We start from the raw sequence: 13,920 nt of genomic DNA, 5'->3' as shown, positions 1-13,920 counted from the left end.
ACGCTGTGATCGAGAGTATGTCCATTGAGGAGGATTGTGATTGCATCAATCCACGTGGAGGGATGCTGGGTGGATTATTGCATCGTCGAGAGTTGGCGGCAGCTCGGGCGAGGCCTTCATCCAGCAGTGGATTGACCATGGATGGTGATGATACTGAATGAAATATGTTTAAACCACACTGAGAATGGCGATCGATGTAAGTGAATGTTCCAGATAGCAGTAAGAAAAATAACCTTTGTATCCACCAGAGGGAGAAAAAAAATCGTATAGAATCCGACAATGGTTCAAACAAATTCCCGAAAGGATTTACACATAATTGGGAGTGATTCCCACCGGGAAACCTTCCAATTATTTGTGGGAAATTGGATCAAACTTGATAGAATCCTAAAAGAAATTGAAACAGATCCAATGGGAACTCCTACACAAAATACGCACCCTGTGGGATACTGGTGGCATTAAGCAAATAATTTATAAATCCTGAGTCGAATTTGTTTTTTTTTTATTAAAGGTCATACTTGGCATATATATCCTTAGGCATGTATTTGAAACCACTTGGTTATATGAAGGCGACGAGTATGTTAATATGGATTTAAAATAACGTGTGAGTGCACGGTTGAAGTATAAATAAATGCTGCTATCGTCCCTCCCGCCTCCCCGCCTGTCATCTATGATTGGACAGCTGGGAGCAGGAAGGCGATGTTGAAGGGAATAATAAACAATGGTAGCAAGGCTCATGGGGGGGTAATTATAAATCTTTTACCCCCCCCCTCTAACCCCCACCCCCAATGTAGACACAAGAGTCGCCTTGTTGAGATGAGAGAGATTCAGATGAGACTCCCTAGCTCTGCGATCTTAGATTTACTTGCAAATTCCATCTCTAACCCCGCGCACTTACCCTGAGGTTGTACCCATCTCAAACCTATGTAACCTTTGGCTGCGGTAGCTCTCTCGCTGTATTTCTTTCTTGCCTCAGCGGTCCGCCTGCTGTTCTTTTTTCACCTGAAAACGATTGCTCGTGTTGCGATCGAAACGTCGTGATTTTTTTTTGTTTCTATCTACGTGACTTTACCGAAAGACCCAAAGAATAAGATTATTCCGATGGGAGTTGTGCAGTGCAATGAGAGAGATGTAGACTCGACGCAAGGATGTAGCCGGATGAGAAATCATACGGACGGATATGAATGCACATTGAACTTCGTCCGCAACGTACGTAGCCAAGCGTGCCAATGGGATACGGATGAGAGATATTAATACAATGGGATACGGATGAGAGATATTAATACAATGGGATACGGATGAGAGATATTAATACAATGGGATACGGATGAGAGATATTAATACAATGGGATACGGATGAGAGATATTAATACAATGGGATACGGATGAGAGATATTAATACAATGGGATACGGATGAGCGATATTAATACAATGGGATACGGATGAGAGATATTAATACAATGGGATACGGATGAGAGATATTAATACAATGGGATACGGATGAGAGATATTAATACAATGGGATACGGATGAGATATATTAATACAATGGGATACGGATGAGATATATTAATACAATGGGATACGGTTGAGAGATTAATACAATGGGATACGGATGAGAGATATTAATACAATGGGATACGGATGAGAGATATTAATACAATGGGATACGGATGAGAGATATTAATACAATGGGATACGGATGAGAGACATTAATACAATGGGATACGGATGAGAGATATTAATACAATGGGATACGGATGAGAGATATTAATACAATGGGATACGGATGAGAGATATTAATACAATGGGATACGGATGAGAGATATTAATACAATGGGATACGGATGAGAGATATTAATACAATGGGATACGGATGAGAGATATTAATACAATGGGATACGGATGAGAGATATTAATACAATGGGAGACGGATGAGAGATATTAATACAATGGGATACGGATGAGAGATATTAATACAATGGGATACGGATGAGAGATATTAATACAATGGGATACGGATGAGAGATATTAATACAATGGGATACGGATGAGAGATATTAATACAATGGGATACGGATGAGAGATATTAATTCAATGGGATACGGATGAGAGATATTAATACAATGGGATACGGATGAGAGATATTAATTGGATTTCTTGCGTTAATTCTGGTTCCGTTTTGTGTTCATGTGGATTTGAATTTGAGCTGACATTTGACTCACCCCTTGAGTTTTTTGTTTTTACATTTTGTATATTAATCTAGGGGCTCCTTTAGCTACAATGGACGCTTTCTTGATGCATGGTACCACCGCCGGTGACAGCCAGGAGGAGACGGCAGTGATGCGCTTTTGCACTCTAACCGAGTGCACCGAATGGTCGTGGATGGGGGTGAGATTAAAACAACAAATCGTCGGCTTTCGCCCCCCCCCTCCCCAAACGAACGGGCGCTCCACTGAAACACATGAATCACAGGATTACAATCAGAGACGGCTTCTCCCGTATACAGCCATGTCACTGTGCTTAACCAGGCCTTGGCAGCGGGTGAATTGACCGTAAAATACACGGACATTGAAGAAGATCCCCTTGACGTCACGCGAGGGAGAGTAAGCCGAGATGTCTGGGCGCCCGCCGCATCTAAACCAGCACAGGAGAGGAGGCGATGCTTGGTGGATTTGCACGCGGCTGTTGGGAAACTTCCTTCCCGTGGGAGCAACGATGCCATGCCTGTGCTTGCCGGACAGTACTGCAAAACACGTGGGCTCCATCTCTTCCGTCCGTATAGGATAGAGTGTTTCCCCCTCACGTATAGGATAGAGTGTTTCCCCCTCACGTATAGGATAGAGTATTTCCCCCTCACGTATAGGATAGAGTGTTTCCCCCTCACGTATAGGATAGAGTGTTTCCCCCTCACGTATAGGATAGAGTGTTTCCCCCTCACGTAAAGGATAGAGTGTTTCCCCCTCACGTATAGGATAGAGTGTTTCCCCCTCACGTATAGGATAGAGTGTTTCCCCCTCACGTATAGGATAGAGTGTTTCCCCCTCACGTATAGGATAGAGTGTTTCCCCCTCACGTATAGGATAGAGTGTTTTCCCCCTCACGTATAGGATAGAGTGTTTCCCCCTCACGCGCGTGGGTTTTCTCACGTTTCCTCCCACACGTAGACGCTCGTTATTCGGCCGATAACATCTTCATGTATGGAGGGCCGCAGAGCTTTGGCAAGTGTTGGCGCGCCTGCTCACCGTGCGGTTCACTTCACACTTATCCGTGGATCCTGGCGCTGCTTCATCGTTCTCTCTCTCTCTCCTCTCTCTCTCTCAACGAGAGTGAGTGAATGCCACACGGCACATTACCGGTTGAAATGATTACGTCATGTGCTGGCGTCACGGTCCAAATTTGCCATATTTGAAACGTTTCCCACAAAAAAAAACTAAATTGGGATTACACATCGCAGCAATTATCGCCTCTATTCCCCTTCCCACCCACCGGCAGACGCATGCCCATTTGCTGGCAGGGTGTGCAGCATAGGGACGGCTTCCACTGGGCGTGTGCGTTAAATAAATGCGTCCAAATTTATCAAAATTTCTAAAAATGTCCCACAAAAAAAACCCAATTGGGGTTACACACCGCGGCAATCATCGCTCCTCCACTTCCCCACCTACCGGCAGACCCATGCCCAATTGCAGTGCGTGTGTTTAACCACCTTGTGCAGCACAGGGGGACAGCTGCCACTGGGGGTGCCCGTTCAATAAATGTGTTGAGATGAGACGTGGCGATGTAAGTCGCCTTCCGCGTATGAAGTGCTCTGAGAAGCGCCGGCGTCGAGGAGGGTGGCCAGAACAAAACAACTCCTTCCCGTCACGGAATGCAGCTTCTGTAAACGTTACATCTTTTAACGTGCTTCGGGAGGGTGCGCATGCTGTATATATATTCATTTATTATCGTGTTACTTTCACGCTCAATCAAGCAATTAACCTCAAGCTGAGTAAGCCAATTGGACGGCATCAAATGAAATGTGTCGGGTGCGGTTGCCACTGGGAGACGAGGGTGGTGGATCACACGTGGAATGAGCCGCCGTGTGTGTGAGACACCGATCCACCTGCCTGCCTGCCTGCTGTGTAACAAGAGAGCCATTGATTTTGGCATTTTGGGTGTTCTCCACGTGGCTCTACTCAAGGTAGTCACTGAAACACTCAACAACCAATTGTCCAAACATCTAAAGTAAACTCTACATTATATATATATATTTTTTACCAGGTAAGGCCTGCTGAGCTATATGGCTCTTTTGGGAAGCGACCTGGCCACAAATGATAGCTCCACCAAGTGGCTGAAGTGGAACTGTATAGAAACCAAATACTTTTAAAGTTGGGGGGTGCGAGACATACCATGTATTTTTTTAACAAGGTAAATAATAATCGAAACACAAATTAAGCACGGGCACGTGAGTGCAACTACTTTGTTTCACCAAACCAACGTATTTAATTAATTATAAATATTCTAAAAATAAAAACAAATTACGATTGAGAAACAAAGGGGTGTAGTAAGGCTGCAGCAAAAGGTTCAGAACCACTGCTCTGAATGTAATGGCCGGAAGATGGAACAGCGTTTGCGACGAGGTGCGTGATGTTGATGGCGTTCGGCCAATCGTGCCACCTGTGATCTCGAAGCATTCTCAGGTCGGGCCTCGCGGCGCAAGAGGTCCCGGAGATTCATTCGAGAAAAGCCCTACGTTGCGCGGAGCGAACGCCTGAGCAACGGGCGGCGTGTTGTTATTGTTGTCTTTTTCGTCTTCTTTTCTCCAGAGGTGGCGTCGGAAGTGAGCGACTGGCGTCGGAGACGCGTCGATGGAGACAGACGACAGTCGCGAGGGAGAGAGATTGACAATGCAGGCTTCATTGAGCAAGGGGTAATGATTACCCGGGGGGGGGGGGAGACCAGTCAGCTGTCTGATGGGCTACAAGGTCCTTTTAACCCCGACTGCACTTTCAAATCGAGATTGAACATGCGTTGCGTAAGAACTGCTTTTGTGTGTGTTTAGTTTGGTGTCTTTACAGACGCACCCACCGATTATCACGGTTAGCTACGTACGGTGCGAAAGAACAACAACAACAACCGTCATTCACCACTAAGTGGCGGTGACGTCACCACAACGCTTGTGCCAGGCCATGTGCACCTTGAGGCCACGTGAAGTGTCGAACGCCCACAGGCAGGAGGTCACGGGGCAGACCCAGGTGCCACGGGTCGACTGACTGAGATGACTGGCTAGTGCACCACCTGTGCCCCCTACTGTACCAACCTGCTGTGCTTTAGCCACCCGGCGCTCCGCTTGTTGTCGTGAGCGTCGCTCCTCCGCCCTCTGTTGTTGTTGGAGGGCGACTGCCTCCAACTGCCCAATAGCGTCCTTCACGAGCCTCCTCCACAGAGGCCAATCTTGACACCGTTGGTACCAGTCATCGGCAAGTCCACTCAGCTCCACGTCCTCCTATACCACATCACTCCATCTCTTCTCTAGCCCGTGCCACGCCCGTTTAGCCCCCTCGATCCAGCCGAACAAAAGCTGTTTCGGCATGCGGTGGCTGGGCATGCGGGCTACATGACCCAGCCAACGCAGCCTTGCCTATCGGAGGAGCTCATCGGTGGGAACTTGCCCAGATCTTTCAAGGATTGTTGAGCTCCTCACACAATCCAGCCTGGTTAAACCCAGGATGGATCGTAGACAGGCCAGCCTATATATTTCCAACCGGTGAAGATGCTCCATTAAGGGGGTCCACGTTTCGCAAGCGTAGAGAAGGGAGGGAATGACCGTGGCCGAGAAGACCTTAAGCTAAGTGCGGAGCGACAGACCAGGTAGCTTCCACACAGCGTAACGCAACCGATGAAAAGATATTGCCGCTCGACTGATTCGGAGTGGGACCTCTGCTGTTAAACTGGAGCCGGTCATAAGCGCACTGCCCAGGTATGGGAAACTCTCCACTCTCTCCACAACTGCCCCATCACCGATTGGGAGTTGTGGGGGTGGAGTGTCCGATGGTACAAAATACCCAGGCAGGTGCTTAGTTTTGGTGGGGCTGATGGTAAGGCCCCATCTCTTAGTGGCACGCTCCAGTCTCAGCAGCAGCGTCTCCAACTCCTCCTCTGAATGAGCAGCTATTACCAAATCATCAGCATACATAACGTGGTTGAGCAATAGGGAGCCATCCCTTGACTGCACCCGGGCATCGATCAGCCTCCCGTTATATCTGTACCAAATGGAGATTCCCCCGGTACAGCTATTGAAGTCTTCACAAATTAGGTGGTCAAAATAGATGTTAAATAATGTAGGAGCCAGAGGACATCCCTGTCGCACCCCAAGGTATACAGGGAATGGCTCTGACTCCCGGCCACGTAGTTTTACCCGGGCCCGCTCACCATCATGAAGGTCCTTAATGATCGTGAGCAGAGGGTCAGGGACTCCAAAAGCACGAAGAACAACCCAGATCCCAGGCCTACTGATGGTATCATAGGCCTTGACCAGGTCAATAAAGCAGAGATGTAGGTCTTGTTGGAATTCCCTACACCTCTGCTGTAGCAGACGGACAGAAAATATGGCATCTGTGCAGGACCGCCCTTTCCTGAAACCGCATTGGAGCTCCGCAAGCCTCTCCTCAGCGTGCCTGGCGAGGCGATGTTGAATAATCCTTGCCAGGACATTTCCCGGCACACTGAGGAGTGAGATGCCCCTGTAGTTGTTACAGTCTGTGTGGTCCCCCTTCTTAAAGAGGGGGCTGCACAAAAATCTAGCAGCCTCCTACCGTTGTTATTGAGCTGATTTGGCCATGCCCTCCAATCACTCCAGACAAGGTGCCAGCATCATGACCAACTCAGGCATTGAAGTCACCCAACATGATGACTCTATCCCGAGGTGCCACTTTAGCCAGCACCTGTGACAGGAGGTCATAGAAGGGATCTGACTCATCGGCTTTGCCTGTATCCCTCCACGGATGTTCGTCTTCGGTGGGGGCATAAGTAACCACGACCACCACTCCTCGCCTCCGGTTGATGGGAAGGCGAGCCTAAAGTAGCCTGGGGCTTACAGCTTCCCACATCTCACTGCCATGCTCCCACGCCCCCTTCATTATTTTGTTCAAAAGAAGAGCCACACCCTGTTGTTTGGCAGTCTGCTGCCCCGAGTAGAGGACTGTCCACCCCTCATGGTGGCAGGAGCCAGAACCGGTCCACCGGACCTCCTGAATACCACAGAGATCCAGGCGGTACCGGTCCAGCTCCCGACAGAGGAGTGGCAGCCTCTTCTCCGCAGAGAGTGTTTGAACATTCCACGTGGCCATCTGTAGTGGCTTTTCGTTGTTTCTGGAGGAGCCCCGAGGGTAGAGATTCAATCTCCTGGCTCCGCCAATTGGGGTTTGGCCAGGAGATGTCATAGACGCCTGTCCCCCTGGGGCCTCCGGCACAAGCTTTTTAGTTACATAATTCAGTTGAACACGTGGTTTAGTGGTAATTAATTGAAGGTGGAGGGGTTAACAGCCCCTCGCACCCGTCCAGAGCCCCAGTTTAGCCACTGTGGTGGACACAGACGCCATGAGGGGAGGAGCCAATCGGAATTGGCCCTCCCCCCACAGCACTGTCCATGACAGAGTTGCCCGTCCGGCACCGTGAGGAGGTAGGGGGTTGTTTTGCCACACGACGAAAGAACGTCAACATACAGACAGACATACATGCTGACCTGCCTCGTTCCTAGACGAGCCAGCAACTGCTGTTGTACTCACCTTCGTTGAACTTCTTTCGCACCGTACGTAGCGAACCGTGCTCATCGGAGGTGCCAGGGTCAATGGAACAGAGAACACAAAAAAAAGACCAGCATCTTTTTTCGTGTGTGTACACTGTCACCATGCGTCACCTTATGTAAGTGATTGCCGTTAATACTTTTAATTGTTTTTCTGGCTGCCGTTCAATTGCTTTCGTTTAATTGGAAAATTGCGAAGGAACTTGTCGGACCGTTTTAAGCCAGTCGTAATCCCCCGTCAAAGTGCGTCTTCTTTGGCTAGTGTCGGCAAAGCTCGATTTAATCCGGGCAAGAGCCTGGCGAGACTCAACATTTGACGCTCCAGATGAGAACGGGGATTATTACGATGGCTGTGCGGTTTCGGTGCACACCCGTGGCATCGTCAGCGCACACGGTTTGGATGCGCAAGCAAAGGAACGCAACCCCCTACCCCTTGAATGTAAACAGTCAGCAAAACAATGAATCGCCCTGATTACATCGCGCTTGCCGACACTAGCCAAGAAGACGTGACTCGTCGTCCGGGAGACAACACGTGACGCGAGGTATTTATCGGGTGTGGTTCCGAGAAGGGAAGGGGGGCCAGGAGTTCTCACGCCCATGAACCCAGCGGCTCTGAGTTCCATTTGCCACGCACGGCTAAAGCCAGGGGCGAGTTACGTCTGAACCGGTCCCCCTCCTCCCACCCCCATTTATAACCCGCACTGACCAATGGAGTGAAGGAGGCTTTCCCGACCAATATCATCCATAATGGAGGTTTTTGTTGGGGTTAGATCGTTTAAATATATATATATAAAACATGCCGATTCGTCACTAGTATACTACACCAGTGTGCTGTACTAGTGACGAATTGGCATGTTCTGTTTACGTGACAACCCTTACTAGTTGGCTGTGTCGGGTGGTGGCGGGTTTTAACGACACATTTACGCGATCTAACCAAGAACATCTTTTATGGAGTGAAGTATGGTCAAACATCTCGTTTGCTGACGCGGCATGGGGAGGACTTCATCAGCAGTGGATTGACCCTGGCTGATGATGATTAACATGCCACGCATTGCCCTTTGGAGGTTTGACCTGGGCAGGACGCTCTCTCTCCTCGGGACAGACCGTCCCGAGCCCTCCGGAAGGGGGGCAATTTTGCAACAAAGCAATGTCACGAAATTTTTACCGAGTTGTAAACGACGGCGCTAACAAGGACTCTTCACATCAGCGGCGATGTGTGGCACCAAATATCACGGATCCCATTGTCCGCTCTTTTACTCCACTCATTCTTCTTCTTCTTTCGTACGGCTGCTGACGTAGATGCACAGCGACAACTACGATGTCACATTCAGGTGGTCAAGGCAGACAACCCAGTCGGGAGTAGCGGAACGGCGTATCGCTGTGATGTTTTCGTTAGCGTGCTGCGCTACCACCCGGGGTCACCCCGAGTTCGATTCCCGCTCGCGGCCACCAACACCGGTGACGAATAGCTGAACCGGTCTTGGCCTTTTCCCAGGTAGACTTAGCCTCAAATCAGTGCCTGGTGCTGTGTAGTAAACATCGCCACTCGGGAGGCAAAGGCGGCAGGGCGTAGTTGCTGGCCACTCAGCCCGTCGTGCTCGCTAAACGCACTTTGCCCAAAAAGTCTATTGGGGGGGGGGGGATTTTTGTTATCTGTTTGTGTTTTATTTGAATCGATCGCGATCCGGCGTCTTCCACGCAAGGTCAAGGCAAAAATGGGAGAGACTTGTGGCAGCTCCTTAACCTTTACACTTAAAGTCACGTAAGCTGCCGTCTCTCCCGTCCGACACCCCCCCCCTACCCATCCTTCCTGGTCTACTGAACGTGCCTTCAATCACTGAGCGCCAACATCACCCCAGGTCACTCTTTGAAAGTGAGACTCCACCCTGGTCTCTTAAGTTCTCACCTGGCGAAGCAAACGCGAAGTGAACTCGTGGTCTCGGAATGTTCACATTATGCTCCATTTAACCTCATGATAGCGGCGGGTGCTATTAGCAAACATCACATATGCTGCCAACGTTCAGCTAGCATCGTCCACCCACCACTGATATTCACACAGTGAGCAAACCCCAAATTCATGCTGGAGCGTCACGTGATGCAGCTGTGCTGTCCAACACAATGCCCAGCAGATATTGTTCAACAATTGATCCGCCCCTCCTGGACATCTGTGGAAAAGAGCTTTGCAGCTCATCGGATTCTTCCAGTATAAATAAAGATTCTGATTGAAATTCTTTACTAAAAGATTCTGATTCTCAATGTTACTGAGCAGACAAGGCTGAAACAGTTGAAAGAGTCTGCTTGATTAAAGAAATGCTGCTGGATAATGATGGTCCGGAAAGCCATCAGATGGATTAAAACGAATTTGACATGGGGCGACAGGACGGAAGTTTGTTTTTAACTGCCCAAAATAACCTGCAAAAAATTGACTAAATAATGCGTGTGTATGAACAGTACTCACGTTTATACACCACAGCGGGTATGCAATGGCACGTCGATTCGTCATTTAAAATAGATTCTCACGTGTGAAAATGTATTAATTACAATTTATGCTGACGGTATGCAAATTAAAAATAAATGAATGTAACAGAAGCACTCAACACGTTCGTCAAACACATGGAATATTTATGTATTACTTGAGCCAACTCAGCAAGAACATCGCCAAGTAAAGCTGAGCTTTTAATCTACGAATTTAGCCAATGACGTGAAAGAAAAAAACTAAATACGCAAATGAGACAGAAAACATGACAATCAAGACAAGCAAGTCGGTAAAAAATTTAATTTCACGCTTGAATAAAAGTTGTGACCCTGAATTGTAAACATTCGTCAACTCAACGGGAGGTAAACCACGACATATCTCGTATTAAGCGCCGGTCTTAGACCGAGTTTTACCCAACCGGCTTCGAATTCCGGTTGCCTCCGCTGTTTTACACGGCTGTCCATGGATTCGAGGTCACAGGGATCACGCATCAAAGACAACCCCCCCAGTATAGCCTGAACAGACTGTTGAGGCAAGTGCTGTTAGCGAGCAACTTATGAAGGCCGGCACGGCACACGACATGGTGGGTGGCCAGAACCACGCCGGGCCGCCTTTGTCTCCCCATTGGCGATGTGTACACACCTGCACCAGGTATTTTTTTTATAACAATGAGTCAATGCAGGAAAGGCCCAGGAACAGGCTACAGATATTGAGTCGCCGATTTTGGCGACAAGCAGGAATCAAACTCGAGGGTGAGCTAACTACTCCACTACATCTTCCCACGCATTTAGACACACACACACACACCGATTAAGATCCCCCTTAAAGCCTTCACAGGCTGTTGGGACAAGTGCTGTTCGCGAGCTGCTGAGGCTGATTATTCTTCCCTTGGCGCACAACAAGACAAGTATCGCCCGTGTAGCCTTAACAGACTGTAGGGGCAAGCACCTAGCAAGGCCGACACGCCACACGAGGTGGTGAGTGGCCAGCACCACGCCCGGCCGCCTTTGTTTCCCTAGTGGCGAATGTTTACACACCGCACCAGGTACTCACTTGAGGCTGAGTCGATCTAGGGGAGGCCCAGGACCGGTTCCGATCATCGTCACTGCTATTGGCCGTGAGCGGGAATCGAGCCCGGGTCGACGGGTTCGTAGCGCAGCGTGTTGACAAGACAAAGATCCCCCGTATAGCCTTAACAGACTGTTGGGGCAAGTCCTGTTAGCGAGTTGTACCTATGAAGGTGCTACCGCACACACACACGTGCACACACACACACACGTGCACACACACACACACACACGTGCACACACACACACGTGCACACACACACACACACGTGCACACACAGTTTCCCTCCAAGATCATTTATTCACGTTAAGATGAACAGCCCACGTTCACGCGCTTGAAAAGCTATCTCGGCCCACCTTTGGACAGGAATAATGTAGGCTCTATCTAATCTTGCCGTCTAAGTCACCTTCAGTTTATTTATTAGGTGAAGGTGAGCCAAGGATAAGGTTAATGATTTAGTCTTACGCTCAGGAATTTCCAGGGGGCTGCTGGGAAAGTCACAGATGTATAAAATGAAAATTGCTACACGGTAATAAGCGGCCACTGGGGGGATTGAAATGAAGAAACGGCGTGCTATATTTGGCTCGGAGCAGTGGCTCAGCGGTTCGCACACTGCGCTACGATCCTGGTGACCTCAGGTTTTCGTTGTTTCTCTCTCCTGGTCGTAGATGTCCTTCAGTGAGGTCCTAACCGGTCGTGGGCGCTACCCTTAATCAAACCTCCTCCGACCAGCGTGGTGATGCAGGGTCAAACGGCCCCCGTGAATGGCACGGCAGTGATTCGAGAGAAGGCTGTAGACACGGATGCCACGTTAACTGGAAGAGGAGAGCAGAACGGCAGCGTTGTTTCGCACATGGCGTGACTATATATATACATGCACACACACGCGCGCATGCTAATTACTGATATGACGAGCCAAGAATGTGTGTGTGTGTGTGTGTCCCGCTCGTGATGTCACTCCACATGAGCCGCCCCCCCCCCCCTCTCATTATAATCATGAGCGAGTGAAATCACTCCACATGCCGCATCCCTCCCCAATAACCATTAGCGGGTGACGTCACTCCACATGGGGCAACCCCCCCTCATTAATAATCATAAACTGAACAATTTTGCTATTGAATATTTCACATTTACTGCAATACACCCATCCTTGGATGGGCAAACAAGCTAGTAATAGTAATATTCACGCAGTTATGCCGCACTTAAAAGACTGTAAGTGTATGTAATACAACGTTTAATTTCACGTGCTTTTGAGCGGCCTTACCATCACACTCCCCGGCAGGTGAATTACTCGGATCACTGACGATTGACATATTAATTAACGTTGTGGTCAAACTTGTGGCAATGCATTGCACTGCGGTGGGGTGAATCTTGACATCCTTGAGTGTATTTATAATAGCGTGTATGCAATGTATGTATGTGTGTATGTATTTATGAGTGGGGAGCGGTAGTGCAGGGGTTAGCGCGTTGCGCTATGAATCTGGTGACCCGGGTTCGATTCCCGCTCACGGTCAACACCAGTGACGATTATCTGAACCGGTCCTGGGCCTCCCCTAGGTCGACTCAGCCTCAAATGAGTACCTGGTGCGGTGTGTAAACATCGCCACTGGGGAGACAAAGGCGGTCGGGCGTGGTGCTGGCCAGCCACCCCCTCGTGTACTGTTCCGGCCTTCATAGGTGCTCGCTAACAGGACTTGCCCCTACAGTCCATTCAGGCTATACGGGGGATCTTTGTCATTTATGAACGTGGCAGCGGTAGTGATGGCGAGATGTTAACTACTTCGCCTAGTATACATGAGGTCGTGGGTTTGATCCACTGAGCTATGTAGTTTTTTTTTTCTTCCAGAAGCGACCTGGGCCACAAATGACAGCTCAACGAAGTGGCCGGTCACGTGGAAATGCACCGCTGTGAACCCGGAAACCTTGACACATTTCACATCAGTCGGGAGTGATCTCTGAACCGGTCGGGACCCCTCATCCATCCATCTCGCCCCCTATTGCCCCCCCCACCACTTCATAAACCTACGATGTCCAGATACACAACTGATCGGCATGGTCAAGTATGGTCAAACATTTTTCACTTAAAGCTTTCGTGACTGCAGGAATAAAATTTCGATAAAATTGATTACGTTTTATTCTTGTTATTTTATTTTCATTCTACGTGACTTTACCGAAAGAACCAAGAAGATGTAGGAATTAATATTCTTTGGGTCTTTCGGTGAAGTCACTTAGATAGAACAATCAAATAATAATAAAAATATGGAAATAAAGTGAATACAAAATAATTTAAAGTTTTATATATATTTTTATTAACTTTATTATTTTATTATGTTATTGTTCTATCTACGTGACTTTACCGAAAGACCCAAAGAATATGGTCAAACAACTCCAAAGGCTGGAATTGTCCACGAAAGGTGTACGACCAAGAGTGGGATCACGAAGGGTAACCACAGGAGGGACAGCACGTCGAGAGGTTAACCACTCCGCAGATGGAGTTATGTGTAGGAAATAGAGAGAGAGAGAGATGGATTGTGACATCACAGAGAGAGATGGATTGTGACATCACAAGTTCACTACGGATGCATTGGTGTGGGCA

The 13,920-nt window shown here is 48.6% G+C and overlaps 1 long non-coding RNA gene across 1 annotated transcript; it reads left to right on the top strand.

Annotated features, from left to right (window-relative positions):
• Nucleotides 1–3,532: 3,532 nt before the first annotated feature.
• On the top strand, nt 3,533–13,449 carry LOC142925670 (uncharacterized). The gene is made up of 2 exons (XR_012942631.1): nt 3,533–4,906; nt 13,171–13,449. It is a non-coding gene; the product is annotated as an uncharacterized LOC142925670 (long non-coding RNA).
• Nucleotides 13,450–13,920: the final 471 nt, after the last annotated feature.

The sequence above is a fragment of the Petromyzon marinus genome, chromosome 23 (assembly GCF_048934315.1).
Source record: "Petromyzon marinus isolate PM22_M1 ecotype Great Lakes invasive population chromosome 23, UKy_Petmar_22M1.pri1.0, whole genome shotgun sequence".
In the NCBI taxonomy this organism is placed as follows: domain Eukaryota; kingdom Metazoa; phylum Chordata; class Hyperoartia; order Petromyzontiformes; family Petromyzontidae; genus Petromyzon; species Petromyzon marinus.
Note: the sequence above shows the minus strand (reverse complement) of the source record. Positions and strands in the feature narration are given on the sequence as shown.